This window comes from Balaenoptera acutorostrata, chromosome 21 (assembly GCF_949987535.1).
Source record: "Balaenoptera acutorostrata chromosome 21, mBalAcu1.1, whole genome shotgun sequence".
Lineage (NCBI taxonomy): Eukaryota > Metazoa > Chordata > Mammalia > Artiodactyla > Balaenopteridae > Balaenoptera > Balaenoptera acutorostrata.
Genome location: NC_080084.1, coordinates 34,319,979 through 34,342,839, shown reverse-complemented (window position 1 = coordinate 34,342,839; position 22,861 = coordinate 34,319,979). Strand labels below are relative to the sequence as shown.

Genomic DNA, 22,861 nt, shown 5'->3' with positions numbered 1-22,861 from the left:
CATGAGCAGTTAGGCTGTGGAAAAAGTAGATAAACCTGAAGAGACAGCATTGTAATCACATGTGCTGTTGTTCAGGATGTGTACAGTGCCCCAGAAACACCAGGCTACCCAAGGAGGTTGCTGCCGTGGAGTATGTTATAGGTCTGACCCACTGAGGGCTCCCATTAGAATGATTTTTCATCAAGGGACTATAGATTATACTGTCCATCATGGAGAGTCATACATTTTTCTATCCTTTTCAATGTCCAGGACAGAACCTTGTACCTAGTAGATGGTCAAAGAATTCTAGTTGAATTGAGGTGCCCTGAATCCATAAACTATATTTTTGAAGAATTTTCACAGAAAAAATACCCATGTCATACACAAATAACAAGTATTTAAAGTATAAATTGGTAAAATGGTATCAAGTGAAAGCTAACTTGGATATAAAGGCCGAGGACAAATTGTACAAGGCTTGAATGCCAGCGTGATAAGCTTGAACATCATCCAGGAGACAGCTGGAACCTTTGGGAATTTTAGGTCATTTGAATATAAAGACCATGGGGTCTCTAGGTAGATAAGTAGTTTCTTAGGGAAGAATGAGACTGCCAGTGGGTCGACCGGGTGAGAGATTATCGCAGTAGTTCAGACGTGAGATGTTGAGCATGTGAATCAAGGCGATGGCAGTGCAGATGGAGGGAAGGAGCAGGTACATCTGTGAATTTCTCTATGATTTCATCCATAGCCTCTAGGTTTTTACTATACTGAGAGTATTTCCAAGGACTCTGGGAAATATCCATATTAAGTCATTCAGCCCAAATTCCAACCCTGGCACCAATTCACTGGCATTTCATGGAGGACTGTTTCATGGATGAAGTCAGGAGATGTGAGACTCGTGGGTCAGAGACTAAGGACTCTGTGACTTGTGACACAGCAGGCAGCACGAGCATCATGTTTGAATTGGTTCTTCTTGGCCTCCAAGTCCCTCAGGGGTGACACAGAGGGCCCGGATGTCAGCTGTACCCACATCATTTGCATTTTTGCTGAGGAATGTTAAGCTTGAGGAACCTACCCTTTTACAGCAAGCAGTAAGCAAGGAGACATCACCTCCTCCCTCAAGGTTGCCCACTGCAAATACAACTCGGGAAATGGCCTGAGTAAAGAGAAGTCAGGGCTTTGCATGGTTGGCGTACCCAGCAAAACATGCGTGAACACAGAGGTTCAAAGACTTCTCTCCCAGTGCGTGGATCCAAAAGTTGTATGTGTTTCAAATTGCGATAAATGACAAATAGCCTTCAAAAGGTTGTGCCCGTTTACACTCCCAGGCACAGTTAACAACCATGGAGTTTTTGTTTTTTTATGCTGAGCTGATTGCCAGTTTGCATTTCTGAATGTAAGGTTACAGATGAAATATGTTTGTCGCTCATTAGTATTTTCTGTGAATTGCCTCTCCAAAATTGTCAGCCCCCTTTCTGCTATGAAGTGCTGTCTCTGCCACTTCCTTGATTTTTCTTGCCTGATTTTCAAGACCTCAGAGCTCTAAGTCCAGCCCACGTTGCCAAATTTGTGTCTCCAACACTCACCTTCTCCCCTAGCTCCCAGTGCCTTGATCTGTCAGCCTCCTTAGGCCTTAACTCTTGTTCCTTCACTTAGAACGCCTGCCCCTTCTACTCTCCCCCTCCACTTTCTTCCCATCTTTTAGATTACAACTCAGGCTTCCCTGCCTCTTCCAAGTATTCCTTGACAAGTTCTACTTACCTAGATTTCACTGCTTTGAACTCTTTCAGAAACTTCTTTACATAAACCAGAATTTATAACTTAATTTTATGTTATAATGAATTTTTATGGTTACATCATCTATGTCACCCTTACCTCCTAGGTTTGATTGCATGGATCTATGACTTCTTTTATATCCTATATAGAGCCTCTTGGAGTACATATTATCATACGTGTATTTAACCAAACAGATAGCTTCAAAACTGTTTTTTTCAAGATATTTGTTTGGTTAATGACTGTTAAATAGACCATGCCAGTCTTATAATTCTAGCAGTTCTATTCCTATGCATTTCTTTAAAGAGAGAAAACCAGAAAAACAAAACGCTTAAGCAGAAGGAAAACCACTTTCTGGGCATTTGAGGGGACAAAGGACTATGTAATTTAAACAAAACAAAACAACACTTGTTGCTTTCAGGTCATTTTGTGTCTGTTAAAGTTTTTCCAAGCATGACTCCTATGGCACTAAGGAAATTTAACAATATGTTTCAATTTTTGTTACAGTATGTAGTTTATTTTCCTTGTTACTTACATGAAAATTACCTGTTCAGCCCAGGGCCCTTGGAGTGAAGCAAAGAAGCAAATGTTTCCACTCAGGAGGCTGTGGGGCTTTTATAAAGTTCATCGTCAGCCTCTAGAACATTCCTCCAAGCAGCCGCTCTTCCATACTTTTGTCCTTCCGTTGTTGTCACTCTTTGCATCTCGGCTTTGCACTCTGGGTCTTCGTTCCTGTCTCGGGCCCTCCTTTGTCAGGCTTGCTTTTTGAACCTAGCCTTTCGGTCCACTGTCTTTGGCCCACCTGTGTGTGCTGACTGTTAGCCTGCGTGACAGGTTAGCGCGTGGGTTCCCAGCTGCCTGCCCCTCGTGCACTGGCCAGGATAGTTTATGGAGGCTCCTTGGTCGGGGCAGGGCAGTTAATTGGAAATTATCCCAGAGACCCTTGGTTTCTGTGGATCTAAATGTCACCCTCCCAAGGAAAATGAAAAACAAGGAGTCCTTCCATATTCTCTAGACAATCAAAGACATCCAGAAGTTATTGGGATTCTTTGGATAGAACAGGCAGTTAATATCCAACTCCTCTGCTCACAGCATCTAGACGACTGTCCTTTCAGGAAAGCGAGAAGCTGCTAGTGAAGCTGTGGCATTCTCTTAGCTGAAGAGCCTGGTCAGCTCTTCTCTCTTCCTGGCCTCCTCAGACCCTCCCAGAAACCCACTGTTCCAACTGTATCTCTAACATGCTAGACCTCTGGCCACTGGAAAATCCAGCTTCTAATTTGTATCCCTGCAGTCACTGCACACACATGCCAAGGAAGCTCATCCCAGCTGAGGTAAAGGGGCCTGAGAAAGGGCTGTCAACCTCAGGCCAGCTTTGGGGCATCAGGTCCTAGTATGGAGTTGGCCCAGTACTGTGCTATGATGAGGGCAGACCATCAAAGCTCTAAAGTAAGATCCAGAAATTCAGGCCATGCCTGGTGAGGCTTATTACTTCTTGCTCCTTTGAGTTCTCTTTAGTATAGAAAAGTTTCTGGATACCCACTGGCAAACAAAGCCAGCTGTACCTGGGATGGATATAAACGGGGAAAATAGTTGTGGGAACTGTGTAGAAGGGTTGACCCAATAGGCCTGAGACTGCTGCCCTTAGAAGTACCTGCTTGCAGGGTTGGCCCTTGGCTGGCATTTGGGGACTTGGCTGGTAAACGGTTCCCTGAACTGGTATAAAACTTCCCCTAAATGATAAAAGCGGCTCACTCTCCCTAAACTGTCGGTAGAACCAGTGTGGTTCGTGCCACACCTGCTTTCCTTCTGAGAGCCTGGAATACTGGTACGTGCTAGGCAGAGGGTGACTTCATGACGATTCGCCTGTAGAAACCCTGGGCACTGAGTCGAACGCCTCCCCGGTGGACCGCACTGCACGTGTGGTCGCGATCCCCAGCTGGAGGAATGGAGCACATCCTGTGTGACTGCACGGGGCGGGGGGTCCTGGACGTCTGTGCCTGGTTCCCCCAGACGGCTTCCCATGCACAGTTGCCCTCGGCTGATTGTGTTTTGTAATCCTTTCAGTGTCGTACACCTTGGCTGTGAGCATGACTGTATACTGAGTCCTGTGTGTCCTTCTAGAGAATCACCGAAACTGAGGGGACGCCGTCACAAGGACTATCTCCCATGTCAGAAATTTTCGCATTTAGAAAGCCCTAAAGGATTTCTACCAAAACATATGGAAACAGCCCCACTCTGTTTTGTAAGGGGAGTTGCTGTCGTTGTTTGGTTTCTATCCTCAGTCCTGCACGTGCACTCGGTCTTCTGTTCCGGCCCGTGCTGTCCACACACTTTGACCTCCCGCCCCTGGCACTTACCCCAGCTGGCCTTCAGGTTCCTTGCCTTTGCCACTCAGCTCCCAGTGCCTGCCTTGGGCCCTGCTTGTCGTGTCACTCACGGGAGCACATTCGCCTGGGTTCTTGACCTTGAATTACCTGCTCGGTCCTGATTTTCACAGTCTTCTGCCTCCTCACGTGTCCGTGGCATTGGATGGAGATGCTTTCACTGCTCCTTCTTCATCACCAGGCCTCATCAGATCATCTGATCGCCCTGCAAGAGGAGTGAATTAGGCAAAACCCGTAATTCCAGCCAAGTTCATCATTCTTTGTGTGAACCCATAGCACCTTCATGCTCCTTATTTATGTATGTAAAGCTGAAAAGAATTTAAAATCAATATATATATGTAACAGAGAAGGTTAGAAAACTCAGGGTAATACCTAAAACTGCTATTTTTTTCTGAGATTTTTTTTTTTTTTTTTAGCTACTGAGAATACCTTAAAAAGTTAAAAATCCATGTAGAACTCTATTATTCTATCTTAGTAACTTACAAAAAAGGAATAAGGAAATATTTGAATTCTTCACATCCTTACTTTGAAAGGTCCATTCTGAAGAAAAAAAATTGTTTCAAGAGAACTTATTAGATTTTAGCTTCTGGGTGCTGGAGTTTGTTCAAATTTTTTGCACTGTTACATTTCTCTGGATCCTTATATTGGAAGGAAGTAAAAAATACCATTCAAGGGATGTGAATATGCTACTAAAACTGGAATTCATGAAGCACAGATTCTACTTCTGTGGTTTAATCATGAGTCATATTGCATGAATCAGTTCATAAGTGTATGATATTGTAGGAGCAGGTGGGGAAGCAAAGAACTTGTGACCTGGAATAAGATCTGTTAACAGACGCTGAGAAGATGATCATGCCACGTGCACTGACTTAACCATATCAGCAGGCAAGACCCAGCGCCCCAAAGACAGCTGTGGTTCGGGTGACAGTCAGCATATGGGATTTGAGTTGTACATGAACCCTTTGCGTGTCTTTCTGCCCTTATGCTGCTGATTTGTATAAGACACGTTTCACTGTAAGTTATCATATTTAGCAGCTGGTAGTTTTTGTGACAACCTTCCTGGGAAAGATCCCAAGTGATTCCTGACACCAAGTGATTCTTGACACCAAGATCCCTAGAAGAAAGTGGTGAAAGGTGTCTTCCTTCTTTCCTCAAACAAATATAAAGAAAAAGCAAAACTTCAGTCAATCTACAAACTACATTTCTTCACTTTCTATCTTCATTGAGGCTTTGAACGTAGATGTGGGTACAGAGAGGGACCCACATGACACTTATACTTCTCTTTGGTTCAAAGGCTTACGGTGAACTTATAATTCTTCTACCAAGCCTAGAATTAATGTTTTTAAGATAAGAATGATTTCTTATGAGTGGAACACCTTTGAAAATTTATTTAAAGGTTTAGGGAGAGAGTTGCTAGAATAAAACATGTAGATGATGGATATCTGAGAATATATCTTGATCATTTACATTAATTCGTAATGAAATAATTCCTGGTAAATCTTTTTTCTAAAGTTGGGTTTTCTAGCCACATAGGCTTGATGTATTACATGTACTCATTGGGCTTGATTTTCTGATTATAAGAGAAGCTTTGCAAAGCTGTACCCACATTTGCCCAGAACTGTTCTGGTTTAACCATGTTGTATTTGAAAATCTGTGATAGTATTTCATATTCAAAAATGTCTTGGTTCATAATAAGTTCTAAGATTATGCTACAAGTACAGCCGATGGTAAAGAATTTGGACTTTATTCTGAATACAGTGGGATGCAGTCTTTTTGCTCATTTTGTGTTAGTACAGCTATGAGGATTTTACAGTTGTCTCACACTTTATCTTCTACCTACTCCCTTGTTTGTTCTTCTGCGTCAAGCTAGAAAAATTTTCCTGAATTGCTCCCAAGGTCATCTAGCCTCAAAGAACAGATAAAAGCCCATTTCTGCCTTTTCTGGGCCACTTGACATTTCTACAAGATTACTTCTCTCTGCCTGGGTTTCTAATCCTGCAATTCAGTTACTGTGTAAGCAATCTTGCTATGTTGTTATAAACCATATCTCTATGTTTTAAATATTCTTGCTTATGTCACTTCTTTTCACATATTTTCTAATTTATTTTGACTGATCTTATAGCCATCCAGTCTGCTGAAAATTATTCTGCTGTCCGCTTTCTGACCATGGGCAGGTTATTGTACATTTCCTTTGTAAAATGGAGCTATTAACACTACTACCTCATAGGGTTTATATTAGTCTAGGGCTGCCATAACAAAATACTACCGACTAGGTGGCTTCAACAACAGAAATTTATTTTCTCGCAGTTTTGGAGGCTTTAAGTCCAAGATCAGTGTATGGTCAGTCAGGGTTGGTTTCTGGGGAGGCCTCTCTTCCTGGCTTGTAGACAGCTGCCTTCTTGCTGTGTCCTCACATGGCCTTTTCCCTATGTACCTACAGAGAGAGGGCTCTCATGTCTCTTCCTCTTCTTAGAAGGACACCAGTCCTACTGGATTAAGGCCCTACCTTTATGACCTCACGTAACCTTTATTGCTTCCTTATAAGCCGTATCTCCAAATACAGTTAGTTGCATTAGGGGTTAGAGCTTCAACATATGATTTTGGGAGAAGACTCAATTCAGTTCATAACAGGAGTATCATGAGCAATAAATGAGATATTACATGAAAAGATACTTGGAGTAGAGTTTCATATTCTATATTTTGATAATTTTAGGATATACTGAAATACATAAGATATTTCTATATATTCTAAATTGATGCAATAGTGCTCAATAAATGTTATCTGCTACTTTTATGTTTATTATTTGTTTTTGTTCTTGTCTGTCCCTAAGACTTAGCTTTTTTATTTCATCCCTGCCCTCCTCTCTAAGTCAATCTGTAGATCCAGGCTCTCAGCCATTGGGTCGATCATATACCAAACAGACTTTAATGAGTCGTTCTTCACCAAAATCAGTGATTCTCATATGTAAAATTTGAAACTGCTGTTTACACTATCTACAGGAAAACAAAAACTTGGAATATGAGGTAGTTGCTTCAGTTGACTAGGGTGGAGTGGGGCAGTATTATATACAAAATTAATTGGGAAGAAAACGGTATCTTTGACACAAGTCATACTAAGTATTATCTGAGAGAATAATTCAATACAAACAATGATAACACTCATGATTCTTGTCATGATCTGTTGACTCAGAAAAGAAAAAGGGTTTAATTTTTAGTGACTTCAGTACAGCTGATGCAATTATGATATATGCAATCTTGCTATTTTATTATCAACTGTATTCATCTCATTCATCACCTCTGGGTTTTAAATAGTAACTGCACTCATAATGTAGTTAAATGCTGTATTAATTCTCCATCAGATATATTACAGATCCACTCCAAGTGCTAGACCAGATATTCTTATGCCTTACAATGTGAAGTATCAGAGCCAAGGTAGTCAGGAACTGGTTCCCAAATGTTGCCTCGTCAATTGGCTGCAAAAGAATTTATCTGAGATATTTGTTTAGATAAAGCTTTCTGGACCCCACTGATTCAAATCTCTGAGGATGTGTCCTGCAGACTTCTCTCCCAGTCAGACTGATTGCAAGGGCCCTGGCTTTCTAAGCACTAAACCTCACGAACACCACCAGCATGTGTGGTCAGGTGGCACCCCACCGTATTTCCTCCTGATATTCTTGAAACCTAAGAGTTTCATGGAAAATGATTTGAATGCTGCCCATATTTGTGGTTATAGATGGTAAGAAGGAGGGAACAGAAGGGGTCTATGAAAGTCATAGTATAGCAACGGAGAACAAGGAAGCTGATCAGGGAGATCACTGAAGCTTTATTCCCACTGGGGGAATAAAGCTTCCCTGGTTTTCTCAGGCTAAATTGGCATTTTTATATGAAGTATGTATTCAACCCACACAATGCTTTTGGTCAGTCAGTGCATTATGAGAATTAATAAGGTAATGTATTTCAAAGTTATTTGAAACGATAACATTATATATATAATATATATATAAAATCTCCAAATCCAATATTTATATATATATATATATATATATATATATATATGTTAGTAGTGTTTTTATTCTTAAATATAATAGTATATTAGACTGTTTAAAACAAAATATAATTCTTCGGTTAAGCCAGCCGTGGTAAGGAGTAGGAGCCTTTTATGCGTCATGAAACACTGGCTTAATGTTCCCATTGTGGTTTTTTTTAATATCTGATTGTTGTTATGCCAGGGAGATTTTGTCTCTTTAGAAGACTTGCTTTAATGAAAACGTGTTCATTATCTGTTTTATTGCTGCCTAAAACAACAATGTTTGGTAACAAAGAAGAGAATCTGTTAAAAAAAAAAAAAAGTTGAACAATAGCAGGCAAATTCGCTGTTACTATTAAAAGGATTCCAGTAGAGCCTCCTACCAGAAACTGTAATAAATAGTTTCCAAAAATCTGCTTTGGAAGATACTAGCAAACAACCAATGCCAGTCCGCCTACTTCTGAAAATTCCTATGCAGCGCGATGAACTCTAGAAGCAAAGAAAACAGAAAACCCTAACACCGGCATTCTGAGCTTGCCTACTGAGGGTGGTGCCCCACGCATGTCCTCACTGCCTCCGATTCATCTAGGAGTAAATTATCTGAAGACCCTGTGGAATTATAAAAGAAGCATTTCATTAGACTCTCAGTACGATGTTTAGATCTGAGACACTATAAATAAATCTCTCAAGCAGCAACCCTCTCCACTGAGCTCAAATAATCAATTATAGTTCCACTGAGAGAAAGGCTTTTTCTGACTTTGCCAAAAAGCAGGCTAACAGCTGATCCATTCCTGAAGATATTCGTGCAGATTCCCAAATAATCACTATTCATCAGGAACATTCTAAGTCAAGCATCCGCAATTCTTTGGTAATGTTTTTGATGACTCCTCGATGAATCGGAGGCAATGAGGACTGACATCCACGTTTGCAGACACAGGTGTCTGACTTTGGGGGTGAGTGAAGCAGCCTGTAGAATCACAGCAGAGGCAGTGTAGTTTGGGTGGTCATTGTGGCAGCAGTTCCTTCTACATCATGGTAGAAGGTCTGAGGTCAGATAAGGCAGCTGCTCCCAGGACCCTTGTGTGCTGTTTAATTTCTACTTTCTTTTACTCCAGTCATTACATAAAGGCTGACCTTGTGCAATGCTGTTTTGCAGTGGTTTGATATGATTTCAGATCTACTTGTTAATGACAAAATGAAGTTGTTTTTACGAGTGAAGCGGTTTTCAAGAATGAAGTTAGTGTTTTGATGTAAAAGTGAAATCGCCTGTCAGGACGTCATCATACACGTCTGTGGTTGCCAGTGAGCACGCAGTAGTTCAGCAGCTGAGGGACAGCGCTGTGGGCTTGTGGATGGGCCTCAAGATTGTCGTATTGAGTGAAGTCAGGCAGAGAAAGACAAATAGCATATGATGTCGCTTAGATGTGGACTCTAAGAAATGGTACAAAGGAACTTATTTACAAAACAGAAGTAGAGTCACAGAAGTAGAAAACAAATGTATGGTTATGGGGGGGAGGGGTACATTGGGAGTTTGGGATTGACATAGACACGCTACTGTATATAAAATAGATAACTGATAAGAATGTACTGTAGAGCACAGGGAACTGTACTCAATACTCTGTAATGACCTATATGGGGAAAGAATCTAAGAAAGAGTGGATATATATGTATGTATAACTGATTCACTTTGCTGTGCAGCAGGAAGTAACACAACATTGTAAATCAACTATATCCCAAAAAAATTTAATTAAAAAAATAAGAATGGTTGAAGAAGCAGCTGTGACAAGGGGACATTAGGTTATAAATACTCAAGAGTGCGTGAGGGCTGCCCGACAGTGTTCAGTCTGGGCAAGGCTGCCGTTCGCTCATCTAAACAGCTCTCCAAAGACCTTGGGGCATTAGCTCCTGCCAAGGTGAAGGCAACTCTTCTACCAGGAGTGGCCCTGGGAGGGGAGGTCTCCTTGCCCGCTAACACCGCTACGGTCATTCGGAGCTCCAAGCTCTAGCAACAGGGGACTTTTCACTTCTGTGCTGGCTGCTGGCCATCAGCTCTGGTTGGTCAACCTGTCTCCCCTGAGAACCAACTCACAGACAGGTACAAGACCCCTTGTCTGGAACGATAGCATAAATTATCTACTCTTGGTTTGGAGTATGTTATTTCTTTATTGGTTTATGAAGAGACATTATCCTGTATGCTATTGGCTTGTGAAATTATTATAATCCCCGCAGTGAACCTGTGTTAAATAAATTCTTGGCAGAGACAATCTCCGTCTCCGAATGAGCATAATTTGCCACAAAACTAAACAAATACTTATTTTAAACTGACATTTAGTGGCATTTGACTTATCATTACAAGCCTATCTTCTGGAATCTCAAGCCATTGTTGACTTCTGAGCCTACGCTGTTACCTCATAACGAACCACGTTTTCTTGCTTTTTTGTCATTCAGTTTACAGTGTCTATCCTCAGCTTAGTTACAAAGTGCCAGGTAGCAACTAATTGCCAGTAATTTATTAGGCAAACACCATGTAATACATAGTACTAGAATATGGAAATCATAATCATCTGTGGCCATGTTTTAAAATTTATACTGAGTACATATTTCTTTGGGGACAATTTTCTAAAATGAAGCCCAAATATTATCTCACAAGATGTTTAGCACTGGAGTCTTTTCTCAGGACTTTCTTTTGTGCAGTTGTATCCAAGCGTCACAAAGCAGTGTCGAATTCTGGTGCCCTGAATCTTCTGCTGCTGCACATCCAAAATTGTGTTGTGCGGTCCCTTTGATGTTATTCTTTGATGCCTGCCTTTCTTGCACTATCCAGTTAACCACCAAGTTCTGTCAAAATGTATCTCACGTTTATCCACTTTTCTCAGTTTTTACTTCACTACCCTAGTTCCAGCCATCACCTCACCTGGACTGCCCTAAAAGCTTCCTCACCCACCTCTGATTCTATTCCTGCCCTCTCGAATTCAGTGCACACCAGCTGAAACCACCCTTCCTTGCTTTCAGTAAAGCCTTTCAATCACCTTCCATTTAATTTAGAATAAAGTCCCATGGACCTGTTGCCGTGTTGCAGTTTGCTTCTGCAAGAGGAAGTCCCCAAGACAGAGCCCAGCACGCAGGCGGGTTTGTAGAGAGCATCGTGGGCACTTCCCCAGAGGACTGACAGCCAAGGGCACTCAGTGGGCGGCTCCGCCAGCAGCCGGGAGGAGAAATGCTTACGTCCTGAAGGGGAATCTGGGTGGCACGTGACGTCGGCCGCTATCCGTGGCCCTGAAGCAGCGGTCGCGCCCCCTCTGTCAGCGCCATCTCATGCCCGGCCTCAGGCACAGCGGCCGGCCGTCAGGCCCTGGGAAACCAAGATCCTGGACTGCCGCGGGCCGCTGAGCCGCCTCCCCGTGCCTGGTACCTCCTCGCGTGGCCGGCGCGCTCATTCTTCTGGGCTCCGCTTCATCTTCGCTAAGAGGCGTCCCCTGGCCTCCCTGGTTGTAGGTCACCGCCGTCACTCTTTGTCACAGCACTGCCCTTGTTTCCTACGTTGCACCCATCGGTCTACTTACCTTTTGAGTCATTAGTATTCAGGTTCTCCACAAGAATATAAGCTCCATGACAAAAGGGAAAACTGTTTTGCTCACGCTTGTTTCCCCGAAATCCAACATGGTGCTGGTACATAGTAGGCACTTGAGAAGTGTTCCTGAATGAACGGATATAAATCCTCAGCCCACGTTTTCTGCTGTGGAAGCTTCGCGATTGCCTAGCTGAGACGATCAGTCAGACGGGCTCCATCGTGCTGCAGTGGCGTGTTAACCGCGGTGACCCAAAGCCCAGAGGGCCTCCTGCCCCCTCTCTGTGCCCGGCTGGGGACACATGATGCTGCCCTCACTCAGGTTCCCAGGCCAAGTGAGGCTTGGTCTCCTGGCTTCGTATTTGCTGAGGCAAGAAGGAGGGCGAGGGGCGGACTGTGTACCTCCTCCCGGAACGACATGTATCCGCTCCCACGTCGCCTGTCAGAGCGAGTCACGTGGTCCTGCCCCGGTCCAGAGGCCGCGTGGATTCCACATCAGCCCTTGCCTTGCAGACGTTGGCCAGAAGCCTCTGTCTGTGGAATCTCATCTGTCACAGCAGTTAACACAGTTTTGACTTCCGTGATGAAACCGTGTTTTTATTTGTGGTCAGGTCTTCATATGTACGGCACGTCTGGGCGCATCACACGACGGTATTCACGAGAAGCCATTGTGACACACAAGTGATGCTACCAGGCCTGACCCAGCGCCGACACCAAAACCCCCACGGAAATGAAGAACTTAAGAAAACCCGTTAGCGTTTGAGAATCACTCCGACCGAGGAAAAATAAAACCTGCTTTAGCAATCCATTTACAAAGTTACTCCAAGAATTCCTAATTTTATCTCAAATCTGTAACAAATATTTTTATCGTTTGGATTGTCAGAAAATATAATTTGTGGCATTATTTCTTTAGATGCGTTGAGTTTAAGGAATTTGTGGCATCTTTTCCAAGTTATCAACCGTGTTTGTGTGTGTGTGTGAACACGTGTGTGTTCACATGTGTACTGAGAGTTGTATGTATTTCAGGGATATTATAGCAGTGATTAGCATTAATAATGTATTAAAGTGATTATTGAACGTATAAGAATTATTACAGTAACTTACTAGAAAAGCACAATATTGTTGCCATTAATTATAATATCAATAGCAATAAGCAAATTAATGATTGAGCTTTCCCAACTAATGAGTTATTCAGGTACAAGATTGAGAAAGAAGAAAGAAATGGGTTAAAAGCAGAGCTTGAGATGTACGTGTGTGGTTACTGGAAAGCATACCCGGCTGAAGAAAATTTAAATGATAATTGCCTTACAAGGTCACCTCACACAGTTATACAAGGCGTAAAACATAAATCTGATTAGGAAACTTCGCCAGGAGTTTATTGATGAAACAAAGCTACACTCCACTAAGACTGAATGCATTTTGACCTAGCCAGACATAATTGATAAAGTGGATTATCGTGAGATAAAACTGAGGAAGCAAAAAGCCTCAAGACTCCATATATAAAAAAGTTTCTAAAAGGGGATATTGTAGGATATTTATTCCAATTAAACTGCTGTTGAATAAAGCTGCCCCCTGTTGACTATGACCTGATTATGGTGATTCTGTGCTGGTGATTTATGATGATGTATTTTTATATCTACATGCAGAAGTGAAAGAGAAAAATGGATCAGCAATTGATAATTATATTTATGACTCATAACTGACCAATAAGTATCATTTCTACCAGTCACAGTAGTCCCAAGAATTCAAAGGCTGCTCTTTATCTTCCCAGCTTCCTTCAAATAATATTTACTGTTTCTTTTGTCCTTGGGAAACCTATGGATCAAAATTTGGGTGTAATTTCTCTTTAATGTTCAAGCCCAGGAACCTCTTTTGTTTTAAGAGAAGAATGCAGGCTGCGTGCAGACAAAGACTGTCTTGTTTACCACCATATGCCCAGTTACCATGTAGAGGCCCTCAGTGAATATATTTTTATTGAACAATGACTATCACAGAGGTTTGATGGAGTTAGACCAGGATCTTTCTATAATAATAAAAGGGTAATTTTATCAAAGACTTTTCTTTTCTCTGCCTTGTTTGTTTACTTTTAGTGCTACTCAACCTAGCAACAGAAACTCAAGTGCAAGGAATCACTTTCCTACTTTTTATGGATATTGCGATTGTTTGTTAAACTCCAAGAATCAACGCCTATTCCTCTATTACATGTATTGAAAAAAAAAATGCTTCAGGTATTTTGAACGGCCTTTATTTCAAAGGACTTAGGCGTAACCATTTTAATAAATATTATTGATTTATTGAGTGAGTGACATAGAGCTTTATCTTCATTCCCTCGTTCTTTTGCCTGCAGATTTTGCTTAAAAAGTCAAAATAACTTTGAGTGTAATGCCTCTCCTATTCTTCCAATCCTTTGAGAGATTCTAAACGTGCTTAAGGTTTAACAGGGATTCTTTGGAGGGGAATACTTCTTCTGAACTCCTGATGCCTTTTCCTAGGTATAGACACTCAGGTGACCTCTCTCCCCTCTTCCCCTCCCCTGCACTGAGTGACTACTCTGATTGCTAAGTGTAGGGAGAAAAATCTGGGCATGCTCCCCAGCATTCCGTGTTCTACCTCTTGGGAGCCAGCTTCTTACCAGGAGGGGGCATCTCTGCTGCCCCGTCAGGGACACACTCTTTCCTGCCTTGCAGAGCGGTCGAATTCCATGCAGGATTGCCAGCAGTTGGGTGGATAAATGTTCCTAATTCCTAGAGTAAATGGATGGTATCTTTCAACCTAGCCTCTCTTGGTAATAAAGGTGATACATTGCCCCCCATCTTCCTATTTGTCTTGTTCCTTGGGGAGGGATAAAAGGTGTTATTTACTGGACGCCCTCAAGCCTTCGTCATTTTGTTACATTGGCCGGGATCCCTGAGAAATAAGTTATAAGGAAGAAAACCCCACACGGAGTTGTCAGAGCCTGGGCTTGGGACTTGGACTTCCTGTGGGCCAGGGCGTGTTGGCCTGATGTCGGGGCAACTCACCCTGTAGACACAGTAAGCATGGTGCCTAAAGCCACGATACTTTCAGGGGCCCCTGAAAGTGTTTTCATTTCTTTTAAAATCTGAAGAAAAGAAAGAGAGATAATCCAGTTTGGATTTGTCTTTATACCAATGCAGTCATAACACATCATTTTTGATAAATTTGTAATATTTTTTTTAATTTCGGAGAAGTGGTCCCTGAAGGCACAGTGCCTAGGGTCCACAGAAGCCATAAAGCAGCCACGCTGGGTGGTCTGCAGGAGCTTCTCTTAGACTGGTCGGCCGCCCACAGTGGTGCAGTCAGCTTCTCACTGCGCCGACCTAAGTTACTCTGGCCGTGTGGGTGTTGCCCCGTCTGGGTGTGGGCAGCTGTGACCTCTCTACTCTGCCCACAGGTGAGGGGCTTCTCCTAATAAAGGTAGAGCTGCAAGTAGGGGAGGCTCTGAGCAAACAACACCTGCTCAGCGTCTTTCTGAAACAAAGGCACGAGGACATCAGCACAGGTGCAGTCTCGGGGTACAGGTCACTACAGCTTGCCCCCGAGGTACATCCAGCAAACATTTGCAGAGTGTGGGACCTCAGCGATGATAGTGCGACATGAGCCGGAAGGAGTATTCATTATAGAGAAACAGGTCTTTCTGGAAAGAGACCTTTTAGGTACTAGAAGACAGAATGTATCTGCTGCTTTCAGAAGGTAGGATAGCTGATGGCTGTGCTCCCACAAAACACTAGAAACGTTTTAGAATTAAAATTGAGATGCCCCGATCTACATTTAGGTGCAAGCTGGTCCAAGGAACAATAACCTTGAATTCATGTGGCGTATCCATGGGATTAAATATAAAAATACTCAAAGATTCAATAGATAAACTTCAAAGGGACAGAGTAGCATGAAGACTAGAACCAAGCCGCTGATCAAACCTGTGCCCCCAGACTGAAGAAACATGCTTGGGATTCTAGAATTCACAGTGGAGCAAAGAAAGCACCTGGAGAAATTCATAAAGGCCTCCCCAGGCCTCTCAGGAAACAGGCATTAAAAGTCCCCAAAGTAGCTTTCAGTTCAGCAGTTTGTCGAGGGTGATTTTCCAGTTGGAACAAATGTGGAGAACTTGCTGGACACTTCCTCTGAGATACAAGTCTCTTAAACCTAAGCAATTCCTCAAGAAAAGACAGTGGCAGCAGCCTCTGTGGCACAAGACTAAAAGTGTCTGCTCACAAGAAACTGTTGGGACCAGCCCCCCTGGGGGGCTCACACACAGAGCCCAGAGTGCCCACATGTGAGGCTCAAGGGGGAATGGGAAGGACGATGCTTCACTGGGCGGACAGAAAAGTACCCCAAACAAGATCCCGCAACTGGAACCGTCTCCGCTGCAAACTCTGAATCTCTGCAAAAAGATTTCAGTGTCACAAATGTCACTCTGAGAAAGAAAAGTGTATATGGGTGGGCTTTTCCTTCCAGACATAATAATTCCATAGCACACGAATTCAGCTCTTGCTGACAAATTTCTTCTCTTTAAGTTCACAGCATAGATGTTGTACAGTTCGTATCCTTTGATAGGCAATCTGGTGAAGATAAAACCCAGATTTTTCTTTTTTTTTTTTTCTTCTCTGCTCTCGTACGCTCAGATACTATTGAGTTTCTGCCATGGTTTTGGCAATATTAATACTGGGTTCTAGGAACGTAATTTTTCCTGGGATAACTGCCAGGAACTGGGAATTGGTTTATTTTCTGCATTTGGTATGGGGCTAGGGCCGTTGACAATCCTTTATGACCTAGTATCTCTTTGAACTTTCTGATAAGTGAGGAACATCCGGGACCTGGCATTGAGCTGGTAGGACTTCTGATGCCCTGACAGTCATTCAAGTGAGAATCTAGGCTGCAGAAGTTTCAGGAACTCCACTTCTACCCAGTTCCTGAGAACTCCTTGGACTGAGCAGAATAAGAAATTAGTAGAATCATGTTTGGATCTTATTTTAGCTTGAGATTTTTTTTTTTTTTACTTTGAACTGATAACCCACAAGAGCAAATGATTTTGATTTTAGATTCCAACTCCTTTACCCATTAACATGCTAAGGGACTTACTCCCTTTTTAAAACTTGTGAAATTCAACAATATTGAAAAATGCACAAAACAAACATATATCTTAATCAGTTATAAAGTGGTAACTCAGGTTCAAGAAATAGGATGTTGCCCCCTGCCATGTGCACCTCCCTTGTCACACCTCCTGCCCCTCAAAGATAACTACTAACCTGGTAAAACACTGCCTAGCTCTTCTTCATTGTACTTTTACCACCTAAGTATGTGTCCCTAAAAACAACGGTTCAAATCTGCCTTTGTGTGAACTTCATCTAAATGAAAGTGCACAGTAGTTTTGGGGGTATAGGGAATCATTTTCCCAGCACTGTGTCTGCGTGAGCCATGCATGTGCACAGCTGCTGTTTGTTTTCGTAATGAACTGAAACCCTGGGTCTGGTTCACTGCCGGTTTGGTCAAGCTGAAACCAGATGGTGTCCTTGGGCTGCAGGAGCTGTCCAGCCTCAGTGCCCGCGATGCAGACCTGCAAATGGATGTGGTCTCTCCACTTGGTGGGTGGAATTCGATTCCATTCTCACAGTTCCAGCCAACACCCCCCTTGATGAGCCTCATTCGTTAGATTTTTTATTGATTCTTGGGCTGTTGCCAATGGCCTAGCTGTTTGGTCTCAACTTGGAAAACCGCAAGCTCACAAACTGAAGACACTCCTCTCGGAGGCCACAGATGATGGTAGCAAACCGTGCTGCTGCATGAACCATTTGGCTCACTCGTGTCGGTGCCCGTGCTAAGGGCTCATCCTGATGAGACCCAGCCAAGCCGCTGACTGAGTCTGCACCACCCAGTCTGCAAACATCGCTGCCTGCATCCACCATGGCACTGAACATGGCGACACACCCATCATAACGGACTGGGCCAAAGGGAAGGAGTCTGGTTTTGGTGCAGAGGCCAGCACCGCATCAGACGTGACCCCTGTCATTTGTCTCCAAGTGAAGGGACTGCATGGCCTGGGACACGCCCGCCGCCCCCCACTCCTGGCAGAGTGACTGCGTTGGAACTTGACCCTCTCCTGGACCTATTGGTGGTGCCTCACCACTGCTAACTTTTCTCTGTTTGTGATATTTTCTGTGTTTCCAGTCCTATCAGCTAACCATGGGGCTCTTGAAAGTAATCTGCGTCACGTACTCAGCTTTCTGGACCATTTTCAGTCCCTCCATGGTGTGTCTTTATCACAAAAACTACTCAGCATCAGATGGACAGTCAAGGTATTGGATGAACCTTCCATGCTCCCTGCCATCCACAGGCATCGGACACTTGATCACTGGAACAGCTTCCTTAAAAATAAACTAAAAAAGAATTTCTGACTTTACCTTCCTCATTTCCTCCTGGGTCCACACACTCTGAGAAGGCAGATCAGTCTCTGACTGTGGCTCTCTCCAGAAAAGGAGCGTCCCCCCTCATCTGCTTCCTGGTCATGATCAGAATGAAAGGAGTGGGGAGTTAATACAGATTCATTTTGAAAGTTCAGGATTCTGCCCTGCCCATTCCTAGGCATAATGCATCTTTCTTTCCCCCAATAGTGACCCAGCCTGGTTAGTACACCCTCCCGGTGACAGCCCCGCCAAAAGGGACCCATGGGGATTCAAACTGATTTCTAGTCGAGCCACCTGGATATATTCCTTTGGAGTTGCCTGGTCCTAGATCGTCAGGACAAGGATGGCTATTTGTGGACACTGCTTGCCATCTCCCACTACAACGGCCCACATAGGCTACGCTCAGATGCAGGGGTCTCTGTGCTTTACAAAAATCCCCTTGTCCTGATTGCATCTGACCCTTCTGGACAAAAGTTCTGAGGGTCAGTAATGGGTAATCAGGAAAAAGGTGAAGTTACAGCTCTTGGAATGGAGGAAGACCATCTTGTGTCAGTGGAGGGGGCCTATACCCTGGGCACATGAAGAGGGGACACCTTAGACCTGGGAGGTGCAGGAAGGGAGAGACATCAATGATTTTTGCCCTTCAGATTTGCCCCGAGAGCCTTCCTCACAAAGAAAAATGGCCTGTTGCAGTTTTCCCAAACATTTAGGGCTCCCTCAACTTAATGAATAACAACCTGGCATCTCCAGACAAATGGTTCTAACCACATCACTCCCTTTAACCATGTTGAGAAGTCTCTTAGAAAGAGCAGGGGTGGCCTCGGCTCCCGCGTCTCCCTCTCAGTATCTCCGAGTGTTTTCTGCACTTCTGCGCCCGTAGCCATCACTCAGATTTTCCTGAGGGTGGGTGAATGCTAGCAGCTGTAGTGTGGACCAGCCTGGACCAGCTTTACCAACTGCTCTCAGTCTCTTTAAAAATAAAGCTAGATTCAATTATCAAACTAAACTGAGAACCCTAAGATTGACCAGCCATTGGGAGGCTATGTTAGAGGTACCACCAACCCAAGTCCCTCTCCCCTCAAATAATGGAGCATCGCTCGGGATGGCCCAACAATTGTAAATGATACTTTCTGTACAGGGGCGCCATGAGCGTCCTTGGGATTGTCCATCTGTGGAAACCAGGCATTAACTTGCCTCCATCCTGAAACCGAAGTGCCTTGCACCTAAGAAGTGATTTAGAAAACACCACCAGTAGCTCATGTAGCTCTCAGATGACTGCACAGATCTCTCCAAATTGAGGCTGCCCTGGATTACCCGGAGTCGCTCCCCAGAGAGACAAGTGACTCATGATTTATGCATACTCTGAGGATACTTATCCTCACGGTGGGAGTCTTACCTTTAGAAAAGATGGTTCGAAATTTGTTCCTAACTTTAGCTGAATTGCTCAGTTAAACTACCTCGGTGCTGGAAAGCAGGCACTGATGGTTTATGGGACTAGTTCAGCTGGTAGGGTCCAGGACTCTGCGGGGGAATGGTTGACATCAACACTGCAAGGTTTTCCTCATCCCGCCGTTTGGAGTCTTGTGTATAGTAGCCTTAATTACATGCTGTATGAGACACGTTGGAGGGGTTTGGTCCCAGCCTCTGTTGATCAGATTAGTCACAGGGGCTGACACTGTGACAGACTCATGGGAAAATTAGCCAGAAACCAGAAATGATGGGAAAATTTGCTGGCACACAATTCTCCATGGGTCTCTGTGTCTGTGCTCTTCTGTAAGCAGAGGCACTTGCTGCCTTTTTCCTAGAGTATCTTTTCGAGGATGTTTGTATAACATTCTTTGGGAGATAGAGATCAGTGTCTTTCTCTGGAGCAGAGGGCAGGTTTGTGTATTACACAGTATAATAAAGATAATGGTCTCCCTCCAGGGCAAAGTTGAGGCAAGCTTACTGCCCATTAAGAAAGATGTGGGTTCCTAAAGCTTCGAGTTCCTCAGCTGTGACACAAACCACATGTGCAGGATATACCTGGGACCCTGAGGGACGTGAGAGGCTGGAGGAATTGATGCAAACACTACCCTCTTGCTACTTTCTGTACCTTGAATAATGGAGTCCTTTGACTTGAAATAGCCTTTGACCCAGGAGGCTGGTGTGTTCTGTCAGCAGCCATGAATCTATGGCAGGTAACTTATTACATTTTAAGTAGGGTAAAATCTCAGATCCTTCACGTTCTTGACAGGGGGGATTTTTTTTTTTTTTTTTTTTTTTAATTAGCCTGCTTGGGAGTCATTGGGTTCTTGAATTTGTGGACTGATGCCTTCCATTTGTGTTGGAAAATTCTCAGCCATTATCTTCCCAAATTTTGCTTTGGACCATTCTCTTTTTCCAAGACCTTGATTAAACATATGTTAGATTTTCTACTTGCATCTTCTCTCCCTCTTGTTCTTTCTTCTGTCTCTTTCATCTTGGCTAGTTTCTTCTGACTCATCTTCAGATGCACTAACTTTCTTTTAGTTAAAGCTGACCTGGTGGTGTACACGTCCATTGCTGATAGCGAGTTTTACAGTTCGAAGATATCTTTTTTTTAATTTTTTGCTTTCAAATCTGCGATGTCCTTTTTAAAGACCCCATTCCTGCTGAGATGTTAGTTTGGCATCTATCTCTATAAGCTTAGTAAAATACTTGATACATGTTAGATTTCTGGAAACTTCACTAACCCGAATATTTATGGGTCTCTTTCTGTTGTTCTTTGTGCTGGTTCTGATTCATATCGATACATCTTTTTGTGTGTTTCCTTATTTTTCAATGAGTGCTAGATATGTTTTTAAAAAGATGTATAGAAATAATTTAAGGCCTGTGATATTGTCTTCTTCCAGAGAGCATGCTTTTTGTTGTTTCTTTCTGACAGGTGCCTATGAGTACTAGCAATCTTGAGTCACCTTAATCCAATCTCCAGGATAGAAATTTTCTAGACCATGTAGATTGTAGTCATTGAAAGCAGCTGGCTTACTTCTGGTTCATTCTTACTTCTATATTTTACGGCTTTTGGATATCAGCTCTAAGTGTGAGCCCTGTACCATGGTCCTCGATTTTGGCAGGCCTTGTACTTCAACTTTTATTTGTCCTTTCCTCCAGAGACTGTTAGGAGGATTGGTTAACCTCTCTGCCATCTCTTCCTGTTCCTAGGGCAAATGTGGCCCCAAATCCCTTGCTCCCCTCTCTGGATTTTCCTCTTGTCCTAAATTCTTGGTCCAATTACTTCTCACTTTCTTCATAGTTTGTTGATATTACTAGGAACATGGTCTTAATATTTCATCCAGAAATGTTTGTTGTCTCCACTGGGAGGTCTGTTCTGAATTAACTAGCCTGCCATTACCAGAAGCCAACATTTATTTATTTTGTCAGTTTTTATTTTATTGCATGTAATTCACCTAGAGTAAAATGCACAGATCTGAAATATAGACTTGAGAAGATTTTTTAAAATATATATTCCATGTTACCAGCACCCAAATAAAGATAGATAATATTCCCATCTTCCTAGAAAGATACCTCATTCCCCTTTCCAATCAATCCTCAACTCCAACCCCAGAAATCATTCTTTTAATCCATATCACCATATATTTATATTGTTGATCTTGAACTTCGTATAAAAGAAATCATATAATATGTACTCTTTTGCTCAACATAAGTTTTTGAGACTCTTCTATGTTTTGCACACATCAGTAGCTTAACCGGTTTATTGTTCAACTGTATTATGTTTTATAAATATACCACAATTTGGTTATCCATCTCCTATTGATGGACATTTGGACTATTTCCGGTTTTGATTCATATGAATATATCCATTAGGAACATTTTTTTATGATTCATCTTTTCTCATGGAAAATGAAAGGGCATTCATATTTATATTTAGGGCATCTCTGTTACTGGAGATTCTTACACCAAATTACACACCAAGCTACATCTTCCAACCTCATCTTCATCCGTTTGTTTCAGTTGCCATATTTTTTGTTATTTTAAAATTTATTTATTCAACAGATTCTTGTAAAGCACTTAGTTTGTGTTAGACATTGTTCCAAATACTTTTAAATAGTAACTTATTTAATAGTCCTGACAACCAGTTGATGTAGTTATTATTACTATTCACATTCTATGAATGAAAAAACAGAGGCACAGAAAGCTTAACTGACTTACTGGCGGTCCCAGAAATGGCAAGTCAGAGGGTCAGGATTCAACGGCCCCAGAGGCGTTGCTGCCTCTCCGGAAGAGTTCATATATGAGCAGGGAATACCTACAACACACCCTCAGATAACCCGAGAATAACTAGGCCCGTTAAATATGCTGCAGATGTTCTTTATAATAAACCATTGTACAAAAGAAAGTGGGTCAATATTAAATGGAAACGGAAGGGACTTATCCCAAATGAAAGAGAGAGGAAAGATACACTTTAAAAACCTATTTGACCCCAATTAGCTCCTCACTAATGTTCCCTCACTTACTCAGACACTGATCTTTCGCTTTCTCCACATATGAGTTGCCAAATCCCCGTGACAAATATGTGAAGGGGTGAAGGGCACCACTGCCCTGCCAGGACCCTCGGTTGTCTCATGAAGTCTGCCTTCCCCACCCATCCTCAAGAGTACTCTTATCTTGGTTTCGTGGACCTCAGTGTCATACATATTCATCTTTGTTTGTTTCTGCAAAATATTTAAAAAGC

General features: G+C 42.8%; 1 protein-coding gene across 1 annotated transcript in view; it reads left to right on the top strand.

The window, feature by feature from the left end:
* ASB5 (ankyrin repeat and SOCS box containing 5) overlaps window positions 1-22,861 on the top strand; it is an 86,867-nt gene that overhangs the window by 4,610 nt on the left and 59,396 nt on the right. The gene's annotated exons all lie outside the window — the stretch shown is intronic.